This window comes from Helianthus annuus, chromosome 15 (assembly GCF_002127325.2).
Source record: "Helianthus annuus cultivar XRQ/B chromosome 15, HanXRQr2.0-SUNRISE, whole genome shotgun sequence".
Lineage (NCBI taxonomy): Eukaryota > Viridiplantae > Streptophyta > Magnoliopsida > Asterales > Asteraceae > Helianthus > Helianthus annuus.
In genome coordinates, this window is record NC_035447.2 from 148,783,827 (window position 1) to 148,800,961 (window position 17,135).

At 36.2% G+C, this 17,135-nt stretch overlaps 1 long non-coding RNA gene across 1 annotated transcript; it reads right to left on the reverse strand.

Annotated features, from left to right (window-relative positions):
- Positions 1 to 3,484: 3,484 nt before the first annotated feature.
- On the reverse strand, positions 3,485 to 4,487 carry LOC118487144. Its single transcript, XR_004880442.1, has 3 exons — positions 4,439 to 4,487; positions 4,252 to 4,324; positions 3,485 to 3,630 (listed from the first exon to the last, which is right to left on the reverse strand). It is a non-coding gene; the product is annotated as an uncharacterized LOC118487144 (long non-coding RNA).
- Between the last annotated feature and the right edge of the window lie 12,648 nt (positions 4,488 to 17,135).

Below are 17,135 nucleotides of genomic sequence, written 5' to 3' on the forward strand. Positions count from 1 at the left end.
TCCTCTTCTTCCTCTTCTTTGTTCTTTCTTCGTCTTTCTTCAGTAGCTTCCATGACTTTTCTGCACCTTTCTGCACATTTCAAATTATAAGCATTAGCAAAGAAAGCATGAGAAATGTTTTTGGACATTTCTTTGGCGATGAGATCTTGATCCGGACAAAAATCATCCCAAGTAAAACCTTCAGCCAACTTTTCATCATCTTGTTCAGCCCAACACACTTTGCTGTCTTTCGAAAGATACTTTTCCCAGGTAAAATTATCATATTTTCCCTGACTAACAACACATGCCTTTCTATCAACCACATCTCTTCCATGAGCTGTTTGTGCCTGTTGCTGTGCTGGTGGTGTGATTTGATGATAGATGGCCTTCTTGTGATAGTCGTTGTTTCCGAAAGGATTCTGGGCTCCGGTAGCTTCACGGTTTTTTCACTCCCTCTTGAAATGCCCCTTCTCCCTGCAACGAAAACACGTAACTTTAGATTTATCAAAACCCAAAGCTGAAACGTTTGCATCACGAAAATCATCACGGCCTGTAATTTGTTTAAACTTTTCAGCACGTCTCATCACACTCGCCATACACCATTTGATATCCATCAATTCCATTTCCTCAAACAATAAAATTGATAGTCGCTGCTGTTGTAATCAAAAGATCCTCTAAAGGGGACCCACATAAAGTCGAAGCCGTCGTCTCTCTGCGTATACGAAAGTATCGACCTGAGCTCTCACGGCCCTCGCACATAACCCCTTTACAGATATCAGTTGTGGTATACTCACCTGTAAGACTGAATATTGGGATCTGGATACGGGAGTATATTCAAATAGTGGGACACACGGATAAGTTTAAGTATCGATTTCATCGTAATCCTCTTTCGTGAGCATTGGATTTCCGATCTTTCCTGCAACAAAGCAACTATAAGACTCTAAAATCATCCCTAACAAAGACATTTGGCTCTTCAGTGTGCTCCCACGCATCTAGATGATAAGCCTCGACCCAATTTCCAAACCGTTCAGACCACACGTTCTAGTCATATCCATGAGTTTGGGTGGTTTCTGAGATGTTCCAGTTTCATTTTCAATCATAGCACTTTGAGTTACTGACATCGGTGTTGCAAAAGCGTTATAAAACTCAGAATCCATGATAAACAGAATAATTTCTCAAACAAACACAACTTCAAACGGTCAGACAAAACTCAAACGACAGGATCTTATCTCAAGCGGTCAAGAAGTTTTCAAACGGTCTGATGTGATTTCAAACGACAGAATTACTTTTCAAATGACAGAATGTCTTTCAAACGGACAGATCTGGTTTCAAACGATAGGTTCTAATCTCAAACGATTAGACAGCAGTTTTCAAACGATGGGACCCAAACTTCAAATGGTCATGTAAGTTTCAAACGATCACTCAAACGACTGGGTAGTTTCAAACGGACAGGCACTATTCTCGTTCAAACGGACACCAGTTTTCAGTCAATTTTCACCATTTTTACTTCGAGTTTTAAGCTGAAACTTTCAAGGGTTTGTCAAATGTCAATTCCGAACATAGTGTGAAGATTTGAGCCGATTTTAACCGTAAAAAGTATCGGTTTTAAGAAAGAAGGTGTAGAAAATCAGATTTTCAAGCTGAAAATGGCAAGAACTCCTCGTCCTGAGCTCTGATACCAATTGTAAGATCGGTTTCGCGACCTGAATGAGTCGTTCGGAAGAGCTCTAATTCGTTTCAGAGGCGGAAACAAAGAAACGAACTTGAAAACAGCTAGAAAATCACTTTAACCCTCTTTTTCATTCAATAAACAACGTCTACAATGAGAGGAAATACCGGCAGCACCTCGGTATCAAATTTCCGAATCGTTACAAATGTCATCGTTTGTGATCTATATATAGTACATGACCTGACCGTTTAAACATGCTCAAACGGTCATGCATCACTCAAACGGAACGCTCTCAAACGGTTACAATTCAAACGACCTTCATTACTTCAAACGGCCATGTCTCAAACGGAAGGGTTTGTACCAAACGGCCACACTAGCTTCAAACGGCCAGGATTCATTATCTTGTTTCGTGATATCATGCTTGATCAAATCCACTCCGAGACTGAGACTCGACATCAGACGAAGACGACAGATGACTGCACCAACAAGGTCCTTTTAAGATTAGTGACTTAAAGTTAGTATCAAAAGTCAAAATTTCTAGTATTCTACAGTTTAGTTTAGTTCTGATCTTTTCTTAGAAGTACCTATTGCAGTGTTGGTACGGTCACTTCATTCAGGCTCTGAAGCCACTGTAATCGATGCAATAAATACTCTTTTAAGAACTGAAAGTGATGATTTCAGTAAGGCTATAGCCATGGCTGAAAGCAGTGCTACTGGGACTCTATTGGACTGCTGAGGGGTTATCAATGTGAAGAAATTGCTGCAAGGTTGTTGGAAATTCAATTAAAGAATATTACAATCCGTGAAACCAAAGCAACCAAATCAGCAATCTTACCATAATCACACTACCTTTTGCCACAAACACAAGCTCAAAAAGCTAGATTGGTGGCAACTCTAGCTCTTGGTGATTTATTTCAAAATGAGACTCTCGCATGATCTACTAATCTTGCAGCGTGCGCGATTTGTTGAATATGCTCGAATAAAAATTGAATATATCAGTAGAATATTATATGGCAGCAATTTAACTATTTAAAAGTTGATACACATTATATCTTGCTACTCTTATGAATGAGCCACTATAACAGGCAGTCTTGGTGAATAAACTTAATACCACCGCTACATGCACAAGAATACCGTAGAGGATTGTCAACGCCTCCTGGATTCTGGCAGATCCAGGAAACATATTCGCCTTCATCTTCGTCATTATCATACACGCTTGTTGCCAATTTCTTTCCACCATCAACATCAACGGAAGCACTCTCTAACGTCAAATGCGACCTAGAAAAAACAATGAAGAAGAAGCCATCGCATTAATAGAAGTGACTCTAACTCCGGCTCGATCGTCTGTGGCTAGAACTGGTTGTTCATTCACCAACTGTAACCCCCTACGGTTGAATTAAAGAAGCATCTAAGCATGATAAGTGAATCTGAATATTGAAAAAACCAACAAAAACACTCAAATCGAAGATGCAGGAGAAAATTAGAAACAAAAATTGACTTTAGTTATTCATTACCTCAACTTACTGGGATCTGGCTGCTAAAGTCGGTTATGTTTTGATTAAGATGGTGCATAGCGTGATAAGACAGGTAGCAAGAGTAGTCTTTCTTACTACACCACTCTTCTACTCTTCTTCACCGGATCCACAAAAAATCATGCCTAAAACACAACAAAGAAAATAACTTCAAAACTGATATAATATTACATTATAGAGTAATTAAAACCAAAAGAGGAAATGGAAAAAAAATGAGAAAATTGTCATCTGGCAGGCCAGCCTACATTAGGATTTCTTACTAATTCAACACCTACTACCATTAACCGTGACCGGAATCCTCCATTTCTGTAGTTGACCAGTTCTTGCCGTCCGTTGACCGTGACCTGATCTCACCAACAAACTCCCAATAGCCCTTTGTCACCATCAGCCATGTGTTTAATAGCAAACTCGTGTGTTGTGAAATGAATGCAAGGTTGTAGCGATGAAAACCTGCATAAACACATAAAAGATTACCCTTTCAGATCCTACCTGTTTGAACACACATTAAAGATTATCTCTTCCTATCCGACCCATTTAAACACATTTAAAAAATTACCCCTTCTGACTCAACCTGTTTCAACACACATATAAGATTACCCCTTCCAATCCGACCCAATTGAGCACACATAAAAGATCACCCTGGGATCCAACGCGACCCGTTAGAACACACATAAAAGATCACCCCTTTCGAATTGTAATTGGTGTTGTCAAATGTTATAACTTTAGCATTGTAAGTTTATAATCAAGTATTTGAATTAAAATGAGTTTATTTATTTATTCATTGAAAAACACTTAGGGAAACATCCAAGCCATCTAGGTCGTATCACTTCAAACTAATTTTATTTATTTGACCTGAATAAGGATTGCTGCTTTTGTCCATATTCTCAATCAAAGGTCATGACATGCAACCATCCCCTGTAAACATGTTTGGATCGAAACAACTGAGAATTAAAACTCTTTGCAAGATGCTTCTCTCCTCATGGCTCATGCTTTCATGAATTCGGCGAGTAAGTTGGCATGTTCAAAAATTTATAAATGTGTGCCAAATTTGAATGATGCCAGCTGATTTACCTAGGACCTTAGTCCTACAACCATCAAGCTCTGCCATCTGTCCGGCCCTTAGAAACACCTTTGTCTTACTAATCTGCATGTACCATATAAACAAACAAGTAAACATAAAAAGTCTAAAAAAGTAAATCCTAACTAAAACATCGGATGCAGGAAAGCTTTCAACAAAATGCATTGCACCCCGTCTCACCTGATAGCCTTCAAGTCCAGCTTTCTCCAGAAGCCTCTTGCAAGCGCGATATGTCGATGCCCCATCTACATATGCATAAGAACCATGATTTGTAAGAAAATATAACTGGAAGTTATATAATACTGTAAAGAACTATTCTGCATGCATCAAATCCATTTGATTTCAAGTATCAATATGTTTTCTATGGCAAAAACACATTGTTCCGAACTGTTAACATACATCATTAATTCATTATATAAGCTTATGTAATCATATTCAATCCATTAATTTCGACCCATATGAGCATCGATTAATTTCAACAGAGATCTGAAAGTATTACACAGATCTAACATAGATACATCCCAAATCAGTAGAAAACCTATTTAAAAAAACTTGTAACACATAAAATTTAACAGCGTATAAACATAAACTACAGAAAAACCAAAAAAAAAAAAACGGTAGATCAGGTTAAAAAGAAAGGTACCAATCTGGCCACCAAACGGTAGATTTGTGTCATCGTCATCATCTTCCACCCACAACCACCATCATTGATGAACCCAGCGCAGATCTGTGTCATCTTCATCATCTTCCACCCACAACCAAACGGTAGATCTGAAAGATTCATCACTGAGGACAACACTGAGGAAGAGTAAACCTTGAAGCGTGGTAAAGAAACCCTAGAATCGCTTGGAGAGAGAGAGGAAATGGTGGTGATGATAATGAGGAAGTCGATCTGGTTTCGGAGAGGACTCGTGTGATGATAAAAAGGAAGAAAGAAGTCGATCTGGTGTTGGAGCGACTGGTTTCTCAGTGAAACCCTAGAATCTCCAGGGGAGAAAGAGAGAAGATGAGGAGAGGAGCGGCGATGGTTTTGTCCAGGAAACCCTAATTTTGATGACCCGTGTTGTTTTGATGGCTACACCGCGTGTTAAACAATTTTTCAAACACATTTATGCTTAAATGGTTGTATAATGTGCTTAAAATGGTTGCACAATGGCAAATGACCATTCTTGCCCTTCCTATATGCTTATTAAAGTAGTATATATATATATATATATATATATATATATATATGTGGGGGAAGGTTCATTGGGAACACTAAAAAAGCGGGGAACAGCGGGGAACCGACTCAAACGAACTCCGATTGGACTCATTCCAGCGGCGTTGTAACCGGCTCGTCGAACCCTTACTAAGATCTCTCTTAACCCTAAACCCTAAATCCTAACTTCTAAACTCTAATCCCTAAAGCAAAAAAATAAGGCTAAAACCTAAGCTAAACCGTAAAATCTAAACTATAAACCCTAAAGGGTAAACCCTAAAGCTAAACTCTAAACCCTAAAGCGAAACCCTAAACCCTAAAGCTAAACCCTAAAGCGAAACCCTAAAGCTAAATCCTAAAAGCCAAACCCTAATATGTTTAGGGTTTAGAGGTTATGATTTAGGGTTTAGGGTTAAGAGATCCTAGTTAGGGTTCGACGAGTCGGTTCTAACGCTGGTGGAATGAGTCCAATCGGAGTTTGTTTGAGTCGGTTCCCCACTGTTCCCCAATTTTCTAGTGTTCCCCCAATGAACCTCACACACTATATATATATACACACATATATATATATAGGCTTCGGTTCAACTAAGAACCACCATGAGTTGTGAGAACCATGAGAACTCCATTTGCCACGCAAGTTGGGCCACTTTTTTTTTTGCACAAACGTAGATGAAAATATTATAAACGTATCTGTAAAAACAAATGACAAAAAAATTTGTCTAGTCGGTAATTACGCCTGATTTAAGTTTTGTTTACGCCTGATGTAAATTTTGTTACAATGATAGAAATTTTTTTACACCTGATGTAAATTTTTGCGTACGGTATTTTTTTATTTTATTTTTATTTTTTTCTGGAACAAGTGATTTTTTTAGATTTTTGAGAATTTTTTTTGGACAAATCTTTTGGAAGGCCTAGTTCTAGTGGTTCTTACAACTCAAGGTGATTCTCATTTTACCCTTTCCATATATATCAAATAAGGAGTACGAGATAAAAATTCACATAAAACTGCATGTCAAAACTCATAGTCGCCCTGTGGTGGTGGGAGGACTTCCAACCCGGACACATTTTATAAGGGGCACATTAAACAAACCTATGTATATATATATATATATATATATATATATTATAGTGTATAAGAGAATAATATTTTAAAATACTCAAAAGTTAAGAGCTTGTTTTAGTTTAATGTTTAAGGTACAACTCTAAAATGAGGGTAAGTTAGTCTTTCAACCACTAATTACATTTAAACCCCATCTTTATTACACTTTAATCCCTCAACTTTAATCAAAGTTTGATTAATTAATTATTAGTTACACTTTATCTCTTATGAAAAACTAATTATCTCTACTATTTTTAAACGGGCATAACTTTTTCGTACATTAAATTTTAATTAAAAAATACACCGTAAAGCAAACATTTTATTTTCTTTAATTTAAGTATAGTATTGCTATAGTTTTTTTAATTAAAAGATTGTTATGTTACGTGATTAATAAGGTCTATGGGTGAACAAGAACTAAATCATTAACCAAAACGAAGACGAAACAGACGAAATCGAAACGAAATCAAGCAAAAACTACATTAACTAATAACCGATTAACCGAAACCGAACTAACCAAAATACAGTTATCGGTTTTTTTTGTAACCTCATTAATAACTGAACCTAACCGTTCATATTTTCATATATTTATAGCTTTTATACCTCCACTTCATGTATTTATACCTCCACTTCATTTATAAAATATATTCCATATTTTATACTAATCTTGCAGCGTGCGCGATTTGTTGAATATGCTCGAATAAAAATTGAATATATCAGTAGAATATTATATGGCAGCAATTTAACTATTTAAAAGTTGATACACATTATATCTTGCTACTCTTATGAATGAGCCACTATAACAGGCAGTCTTGGTGAATAAACTTAATACCACCGCTACATGCACAAGAATACCGTAGAGGATTGTCAACGCCTCCTGGATTCTGGCAGATCCAGGAAACATATTCGCCTTCATCTTCGTCATTATCATACACGCTTGTTGCCAATTTCTTTCCACCATCAACATCAACGGAAGCACTCTCTAACGTCAAATGCGACCTAGAAAAAACAATGAAGAAGAAGCCATCGCATTAATAGAAGTGACTCTAACTCCGTCTCGATCGTCTGTGGCTAGAACTGGTTGTTCATTCACCAACTGTAACCCCCTACGGTTGAATTAAAGAAGCATCTAAGCATGATAAGTGAATCTGAATATTGAAAAAACCAACAAAAACACTCAAATCGAAGATGCAGGAGAAAATTAGAAACAAAAATTGACTTTAGTTATTCATTACCTCAACTTACTGGGATCTGGCTGCTAAAGTCGGTTATGTTTTGATTAAGATGGTGCATAGCGTGATAAGACAGGTAGCAAGAGTAGTCTTTCTTACTACACCACTCTTCTACTCTTCTTCACCGGATCCACAAAAAATCATGCCTAAAACACAACAAAGAAAATAACTTCAAAACTGATATAATATTACATTATAGAGTAATTAAAACCAAAAGAGGAAATGGAAAAAAAATGAGAAAATTGTCATCTGGCAGGCCAGCCTACATTAGGATTTCTTACTAATTCAACACCTACTACCATTAACCGTGACCGGAATCCTCCATTTCTGTAGTTGACCAGTTCTTGCCGTCCGTTGACCGTGACCTGATCTCACCAACAAACTCCCAATAGCCCTTTGTCACCATCAGCCATGTGTTTAATAGCAAACTCGTGTGTTGTGAAATGAATGCAAGGTTGTAGCGATGAAAACCTGCATAAACACATAAAAGATTACCCTTTCAGATCCTACCTGTTTGAACACACATTAAAGATTATCTCTTCCTATCCGACCCATTTAAACACATTTAAAAAATTACCCATTCTGACTCAACCTGCTTCAACACACATATAAGATTACCCCTTCCAATCCGACCCAATTGAGCACACATAAAAGATCACCCTGGGATCCAACGCGACCCGTTAGAACACACATAAAAGATCACCCCTTTCGAATTGTAATTGGTGTTGTCAAATGTTATAACTTTAGCATTGTAAGTTTATAATCAAGTATTTGAATTAAAATGAGTTTATTTATTTATTCATTGAAAAACACTTAGGGAAACATCCAAGCCATCTAGGTCGTATCACTTCAAACTAATTTTATTTATTTGACCTGAATAAGGATTGCTGCTTTTGTCCATATTCTCAATCAAAGGTCATGACGTGCAACCATCCCCTGTAAACATGTTTGGATCGAAACAACTGAGAATTGAAACTCTTTGCAAGATGCTTCTCTCCTCATGGCTCATGCTTTCATGAATTCGGCGAGTAAGTTGGCATGTTCAAAAATTTATAAATGTGTGCCAAATTTGAATGATGCCAGCTGATTTACCTAGGACCTTAGTCCTACAACCATCAAGCTCTGCCATCTATCCGGCCCTTAGAAACACCTTTGTCTTACTAATCTGCATGTACCATATAAACAAACAAGTAAACATAAAAAATCTAAAAAAGTAAATCCTAACTAAAACATCGGATGCAGGAAAGCTTTCAACAGAATGCATTGCACCCCGTCTTACCTGATAGCCTTCAAGTCCAGCTTTCTCCAGAAGCCTCTTGCAAGCGCGATATGTCGATGCCCCATCTACATATGCATAAGAACCATGATTTGTAAGAAAATATAACTGGAAGTTATATAATACTGTAAAGAACTATTCTGCATGCATCAAATCCATTTGATTTCAAGTATCAATATGTTTTCTATGGCAAAAACACATTGTTCCGAACTGTTAACATACATCATTAATTCATTATATAAGCTTATGTAATCATATTCAATCCATTAATTTCGACCCATATGAGCATCGATTAATTTCAACAGAGATCTGAAAGTATTACACAGATCTAACATAGATACATCCCAAATCAGTAGAAAACCTGTTTAAAAAAACTTGTAACACATAAAATTTAACAGCGTATAAACATAAACTAAAGAAAAACCAAAAAAAAAAAACGGTAGATCAGGTTAAAAAGAAAGGTACCAATCTGGCCACCAAACGGTAGATTTGTGTCATCGTCATCATCTTCCACCCACAACCACCATCATTGATGAACCCAGCGCAGATCTGTGTCATCTTCATCATCTTCCACCCACAACCAAACGGTAGATCTGAAAGATTCATCACTGAGGACAACACTGAGGAAGAGTAGACCTTGAAACGTGGTAAAGAAACCCTAGAATCGCTTGGAGAAAGAGAGGAAATGGTGGTGATGATAATGAGGAAGTCGATCTGGTTTCGGAGAGGACTCGTGTGATGATAAAAAGGAAGAAAGAAGTCGATCTGGTGTTGGAGCGACTGGTTTCTCAGTGAAACCCTAGAATCTCCAGGGGAGAAACAGAGAAGATGAGGAGAGGAGCGGCGATGGTTTTGTCCAGGAAACCCTAATTTTGATGACCCGTGTTGTTTTGATGGCTACACCGCGTGTTAAACAATTTTTCAAACACATTTATGCTTAAATGGTTGTATAATGTGCTTAAAATGGTTGCACAATGGCAAATGACCATTCTTGCCCTTCCTATATGCTTATTAAAGTAGTATATATATATATATATATATATATATATATATATGTGGGGGAAGGTTCATTGGGAACACTAAAAAAGCGGGGAACAGCGGGGAACCGACTCAAACGAACTCCGATTGGACTCATTCCAGCGGCGTTGTAACCGGCTCGTCGAACCCTTACTAAGATCTCTCTTAACCCTAAACCCTAAATCCTAACTTCTAAACTCTAAACCCTAAAGCAAAAAAATAAGGCTAAAACCTAAGCTAAACCGTAAAATCTAAACTATAAACCCTAAAGGGTAAACCCTAAAGCTAAACTCTAAACCCTAAAGCGAAACCCTAAACCCTAAAGCTAAACCCTAAAGCGAAACCCTAAAGCTAAATCCTAAAAGCCAAACCCTAATATGTTTAGGGTTTAGAGGTTATGATTTAGGGTTTAGGGTTAAGAGATCCTAGTTAGGGTTCGACGAGTCGGTTCTAACGCTGCTGGAATGAGTCCAATCGGAGTTTGTTTGAGTCGGTTCCCCACTGTTCCCCAATTTTCTAGTGTTCCCCCAATGAACCTCACACACTATATATATATATATATATATACATATATATATATATATATACATATATATATATAGGCTTCGGTTCAACTAAGAACCACCATGAGTTGTGAGAACCATGAGAACTCCATTTGCCACGCAAGTTGGGCCACTTTTTTTTTTTTTGCACAAACGTAGATGAAAATATTATAAACGTATCTGTAAAAACAAATGACAAAAAAATTTGTCTAGTCGGTAATTACGCCTGATTTAAGTTTTGTTTACGCCTGATGTAAATTTTGTTACAATGATAGAAATTTTTTTACACCTGATGTAAATTTTTGCGTACGGTATTTTTTTTATTTTATTTTTATTTTTTTCTGGAACAAGTGATTTTTTTAGATTTTTGAGAATTTTTTTGGACAAATCTTTTGGAAGGCCTAGTTCTAGTGGTTCTTACAACTCAAGGTGATTCTCATTTTACCCTTTCCATATATATCAAATAAGGAGTACGAGATAAAAATTCACATAAAACTGCACGTCAAAACTCATAGTCGCCCTGTGGTGGTGGGAGGACTTCCAACCCGGACACATTTTATAAGGGGCACATTAAACAAACCTATGTATATATATATATATATGTATATATATATATATATTATAGTGTATAAGAGAATAATATTTTAAAATACTCAAAAGTTAAGAGCTTGTTTTAGTTTAATGTTTAAGGTACAACTCTAAAATGAGGGTAAGTTAGTCTTTCAACCACTAATTACATTTAAAACCCCATCTTTATTACACTTTAATCCCTCAACTTTAATCAAAGTTTGATTAATTAATTATTAGTTACACTTTATCTCTTATGAAAAACTTATTATCTCTACTATTTTTAAACGGGCATAACTTTTTCGTACATTAAATTTTAATTAAAAAATACACCGTAAAACAAACATTTTATTTTCTTTAATTTAAGTATAGTATTGCTATAGTTTTTTTAATTAAAAGATTGTTATGTTACGTGATTAATAAGGTCTATGGGTGAACAAGAACTAAATCATTAACCGAAACGAAGACGAAACAGACGAAATCGAAACGAAATCAAGCAAAAACTACATTAACTAATAACCGATTAACCGAAACCGAACTAACCAAAATACAGTTATCGGTTTTTTTTGTAACCTCATTAATAACTGAACCTAACCGTTCATATTTTCATATATTTATAGCTTTTATACCTCCACTTCATGTATTTATACCTCCACTTCATTTATAAAATATATTCCATATTTTATACTAATCTTGCAGCGTGCGCGATTTGTTGAATATGCTCGAATAAAAATTGAATATATCAGTAGAATATTATATGGCAGCAATTTAACTATTTAAAAGTTGATACACATTATATCTTGCTACTCTTATATATGAGCCACTATAACAGGCAGTCTTGGTGAATAAACTTAATACCACCGCTACATGCACAAGAATACCGTAGAGGATTGTCAACGCCTCCTGGATTCTGGCAGATCCAGGAAACATATTCGCCTTCATCTTCGTCATTATCATACACGCTTGTTGCCAATTTCTTTCCACCATCAACATCAACGGAAGCACTCTCTAACGTCAAATGCGACCTAGAAAAAACAATGAAGAAGAAGCCATCGCATTAATAGAAGTGACTCTAACTCCGGCTCGATCGTCTGTGGCTAGAACTGGTTGTTCATTCACCAACTGTAACCCCCTACGGTTGAATTAAAGAAGCATCTAAGCATGATAAGTGAATCTGAATATTGAAAAAACCAACAAAAACACTCAAATCGAAGATGCAGGAGAAAATTAGAAACAAAAATTGACTTTAGTTATTCATTACCTCAACTTACTGGGATCTGGCTGCTAAAGTCGGTTATGTTTTGATTAAGATGGTGCATAGCGTGATTAGACAGGTAGCAAGAGTAGTCTTTCTTACTACACCACTCTTCTACTCTTCTTCACCGGATCCACAAAAAATCATGCCTAAAACACAACAAAGAAAATAACTTCAAAACTGATATAATATTACATTATAGAGTAATTAAAACCAAAAGAGGAAATGGAAAAAAAATGAGAAAATTGTCATCTGGCAGGCCAGCCTACATTAGGATTTCTTACTAATTCAACACCTACTACCATTAACCGTGACCGGAATCCTCCATTTCTGTAGTTGACCAGTTCTTGCCGTCCGTTGACCGTGACCTGATCTCACCAACAAACTCCCAATAGCCCTTTGTCACCATCAGCCATGTGTTTAATAGCAAACTCGTGTGTTGTGAAATGAATGCAAGGTTGTAGCGATGAAAACCTGCATAAACACATAAAAGATTACCCTTTCAGATCCTACCTGTTTGAACACACATTAAAGATTATCTCTTCCTATCCGACCCATTTAAACACATTTAAAAAATTACCCCTTCTAACTCAACCTGTTTCAACACACATATAAGATTACCCCTTCCAATCCGACCCAATTGAGCACACATAAAAGATCACCCTGGGATCCAACGCGACCCGTTAGAACACACATAAAAGATCACCCCTTTCGAATTGTAATTGGTGTTGTCAAATGTTATAACTTTAGCATTGTAAGTTTATAATCAAGTATTTGAATTAAAATGAGTTTATTTATTTATTCATTGAAAAACACTTAGGGAAACATCCAAGCCATCTAGGTCGTATCACTTCAAACTAATTTTATTTATTTGACCTGAATAAGGATTGCTGCTTTTGTCCATATTCTCAATCAAAGGTCATGACGTGCAACCATCCCCTGTAAACATGTTTGGATCGAAACAACTGAGAATTGAAACTCTTTGCAAGATGCTTCTCTCCTCATGGCTCATGCTTTCATGAATTCGGCGAGTAAGTTGGCATGTTCAAAAATTTATAAATGTGTGCCAAATTTGAATGATGCCAGCTGATTTACCTAGGACCTTAGTCCTACAACCATCAAGCTCTGCCATCTGTCCGGCCCTTAGAAACACCTTTGTCTTACTAATCTGCATGTACCATATAAACAAACAAGTAAACATAAAAAATCTAAAAAAGTAAATCCTAACTAAAACATCGGATGCAGGAAAGCTTTCAACAGAATGCATTGCACCCCGTCTTACCTGATAGCCTTCAAGTCCAGCTTTCTCCAGAAGCCTCTTGCAATCGCGATATGTCGATGCCCCATCTACATATGCATAAGAACCATGATTTGTAAGAAAATATAACTGGAAGTTATATAATACTGTAAAGAACTATTCTGCATGCATCAAATCCATTTGATTTCAAGTATCAATATGTTTTCTATGGCAAAAACACATTGTTCCGAACTGTTAACATACATCATTAATTCATTATATAAGCTTATGTAATCATATTCAATCCATTAATTTCGACCCATATGAGCATCGATTAATTTCAACAGAGATCTGAAAGTATTACACAGATCTAACATAGATACATCCCAAATCAGTAGAAAACCTGTTTAAAAAAACTTGTAACACATAAAATTTAACAGCGTATAAACATAAACTACAGAAAAACCAAAAAAAAAAACGGTAGATCAGGTTAAAAAGAACGGTACCAATCTGGCCACCAAACGGTAGATTTGTGTCATCGTCATCATCTTCCACCCACAACCACCATCATTGATGAACCCAGCGCAGATCTGTGTCATCTTCATCATCTTCCACCCACAACCAAATGGTAGATCTGAAAGATTCATCACTGAGGACATCACTGAGGAAGAGTAGACCTTGAAGCGTGGTAAAGAAACCCTAGAATCGCTTGGAGAAAGAGAGGAAATGGTGGTGATGATAATGAGGAAGTCGATCTGGTTTCGGAGAGGACTCGTGTGATGATAAAAAGGAAGAAAGAAGTCGATCTGGTGTTGGAGCGACTGGTTTCTCAGTGAAACCCTAGAATCTCCAGGGGAGAAAGAGAGAAGATGAGGAGAGGAGCGGCGATGGTTTTGTCCAGGAAACCCTAATTTTGATGACCCGTGTTGTTTTGATGGCTACACCGCGTGTTAAACAATTTTTCAAACACATTTATGCTTAAATGGTTGTATAATGTGCTTAAAATGGTTGCACAATGGCAAATGACCATTCTTGCCCTTCCTATATGCTTATTAAAGTAGTATATATATATATATATATATATATATGTGGGGGAAGGTTCATTGGGAACACTAAAAAAGCGGGGAACAGCGGGGAACCGACTCAAACGAACTCCGATTGGACTCATTCCAGCGGCGTTGTAACCGGCTCGTCGAACCCTTACTAAGATCTCTCTTAACCCTAAACCCTAAATCCTAACTTCTAAACTCTAAACCCTAAAGCAAAAAAATAAGGCTAAAACCTAAGCTAAACCGTAAAATCTAAACTATAAACCCTAAAGGGTAAACCCTAAAGCTAAACTCTAAACCCTAAAGCGAAACCCTAAACCCTAAAGCTAAACCCTAAAGCGAAACCCTAAAGCTAAATCCTAAAAGCCAAACCCTAATATGTTTAGGGTTTAGAGGTTATGATTTAGGGTTTAGGGTTAAGAGATCCTAGTTAGGGTTCGACGAGTCGGTTCTAACGCTGCTGGAATGAGTCCAATCGGAGTTTGTTTGAGTCGGTTCCCCACTGTTCCCCAATTTTCTAGTGTTCCCCCAATGAACCTCACACACTATATATATATATATACATATATATATATATATACATATATATATATATAGGCTTCGGTTCAACTAAGAACCACCATGAGTTGTGAGAACCATGAGAACTCCATTTGCCACGCAAGTTGGGCCACTTTTTTTTTTTTTTGCACAAACGTAGATGAAAATATTATAAACGTATCTGTAAAAACAAATGACAAAAAAATTTGTCTAGTCGGTAATTACGCCTGATTTAAGTTTTGTTTACGCCTGATGTAAATTTTGTTACAATGATAGAAATTTTTTTACACCTGATGTAAATTTTTGCGTACGGTATTTTTTTTATTTTATTTTTATTTTTTTCTGGAACAAGTGATTTTTTTAGATTTTTGAGAATTTTTTTTGGACAAATCTTTTGGAAGGCCTAGTTCTAGTGGTTCTTACAACTCAAGGTGATTCTCATTTTACCCTTTCCATATATATCAAATAAGGAGTACGAGATAAAAATTCACATAAAACTGCATGTCAAAACTCATAGTCGCCCTGTGGTGGTGGGAGGACTTCCAACCCGGACACATTTTATAAGGGGCACATTAAACAAACCTATGTATATATATATATGTATATATATATTATAGTGTATAAGAGAATAATATTTTAAAATACTCAAAAGTTAAGAGCTTGTTTTAGTTTAATGTTTAAGGTACAACTCTAAAATGAGGGTAAGTTAGTCTTTCAACCACTAATTACATTTAAAACCCCATCTTTATTACACTTTAATCCCTCAACTTTAATCAAAGTTTGATTAATTAATTATTAGTTACACTTTATCTCTTATGAAAAACTTATTATCTCTACTATTTTTAAACGGGCATAACTTTTTCGTACATTAAATTTTAATTAAAAAATACACCGTAAAACAAACATTTTATTTTCTTTAATTTAAGTATAGTATTGCTATAGTTTTTTTAATTAAAAGATTGTTATGTTACGTGATTAATAAGGTCTATGGGTGAACAAGAACTAAATCATTAACCGAAACGAAGACGAAACAGACGAAATCGAAACGAAATCAAGCAAAAACTACATTAACTAATAACCGATTAACCGAAACCGAACTAACCAAAATACAGTTATCGGTTTTTTTTGTAACCTCATTAATAACTGAACCTAACCGTTCATATTTTCATATATTTATAGCTTTTATACCTCCACTTCATGTATTTATACCTCCACTTCATTTATAAAATATATTCCATATTTTATACTAATCTTGCAGCGTGCGCGATTTGTTGAATATGCTCGAATAAAAATTGAATATATCAGTAGAATATTATATGGCAGCAATTTAACTATTTAAAAGTTGATACACATTATATCTTGCTACTCTTATATATGAGCCACTATAACAGGCAGTCTTGGTGAATAAACTTAATACCACCGCTACATGCACAAGAATACCGTAGAGGATTGTCAACGCCTCCTGGATTCTGGCAGATCCAGGAAACATATTCGCCTTCATCTTCGTCATTATCATACACGCTTGTTGCCAATTTCTTTCCACCATCAACATCAACGGAAGCACTCTCTAACGTCAAATGCGACCTAGAAAAAACAATGAAGAAGAAGCCATCGCATTAATAGAAGTGACTCTAACTCCGGCTCGATCGTCTGTGGCTAGAACTGGTTGTTCATTCACCAACTGTAACCCCCTACGGTTGAATTAAAGAAGCATCTAAGCATGATAAGTGAATCTGAATATTGAAAAAACCAACAAAAACACTCAAATCGAAGATGCAGGAGAAAATTAGAAACAAAAATTGACTTTAGTTATTCATTACCTCAACTTACTGGGATCTGGCTGCTAAAGTCGGTTATGTTTTGATTAAGAT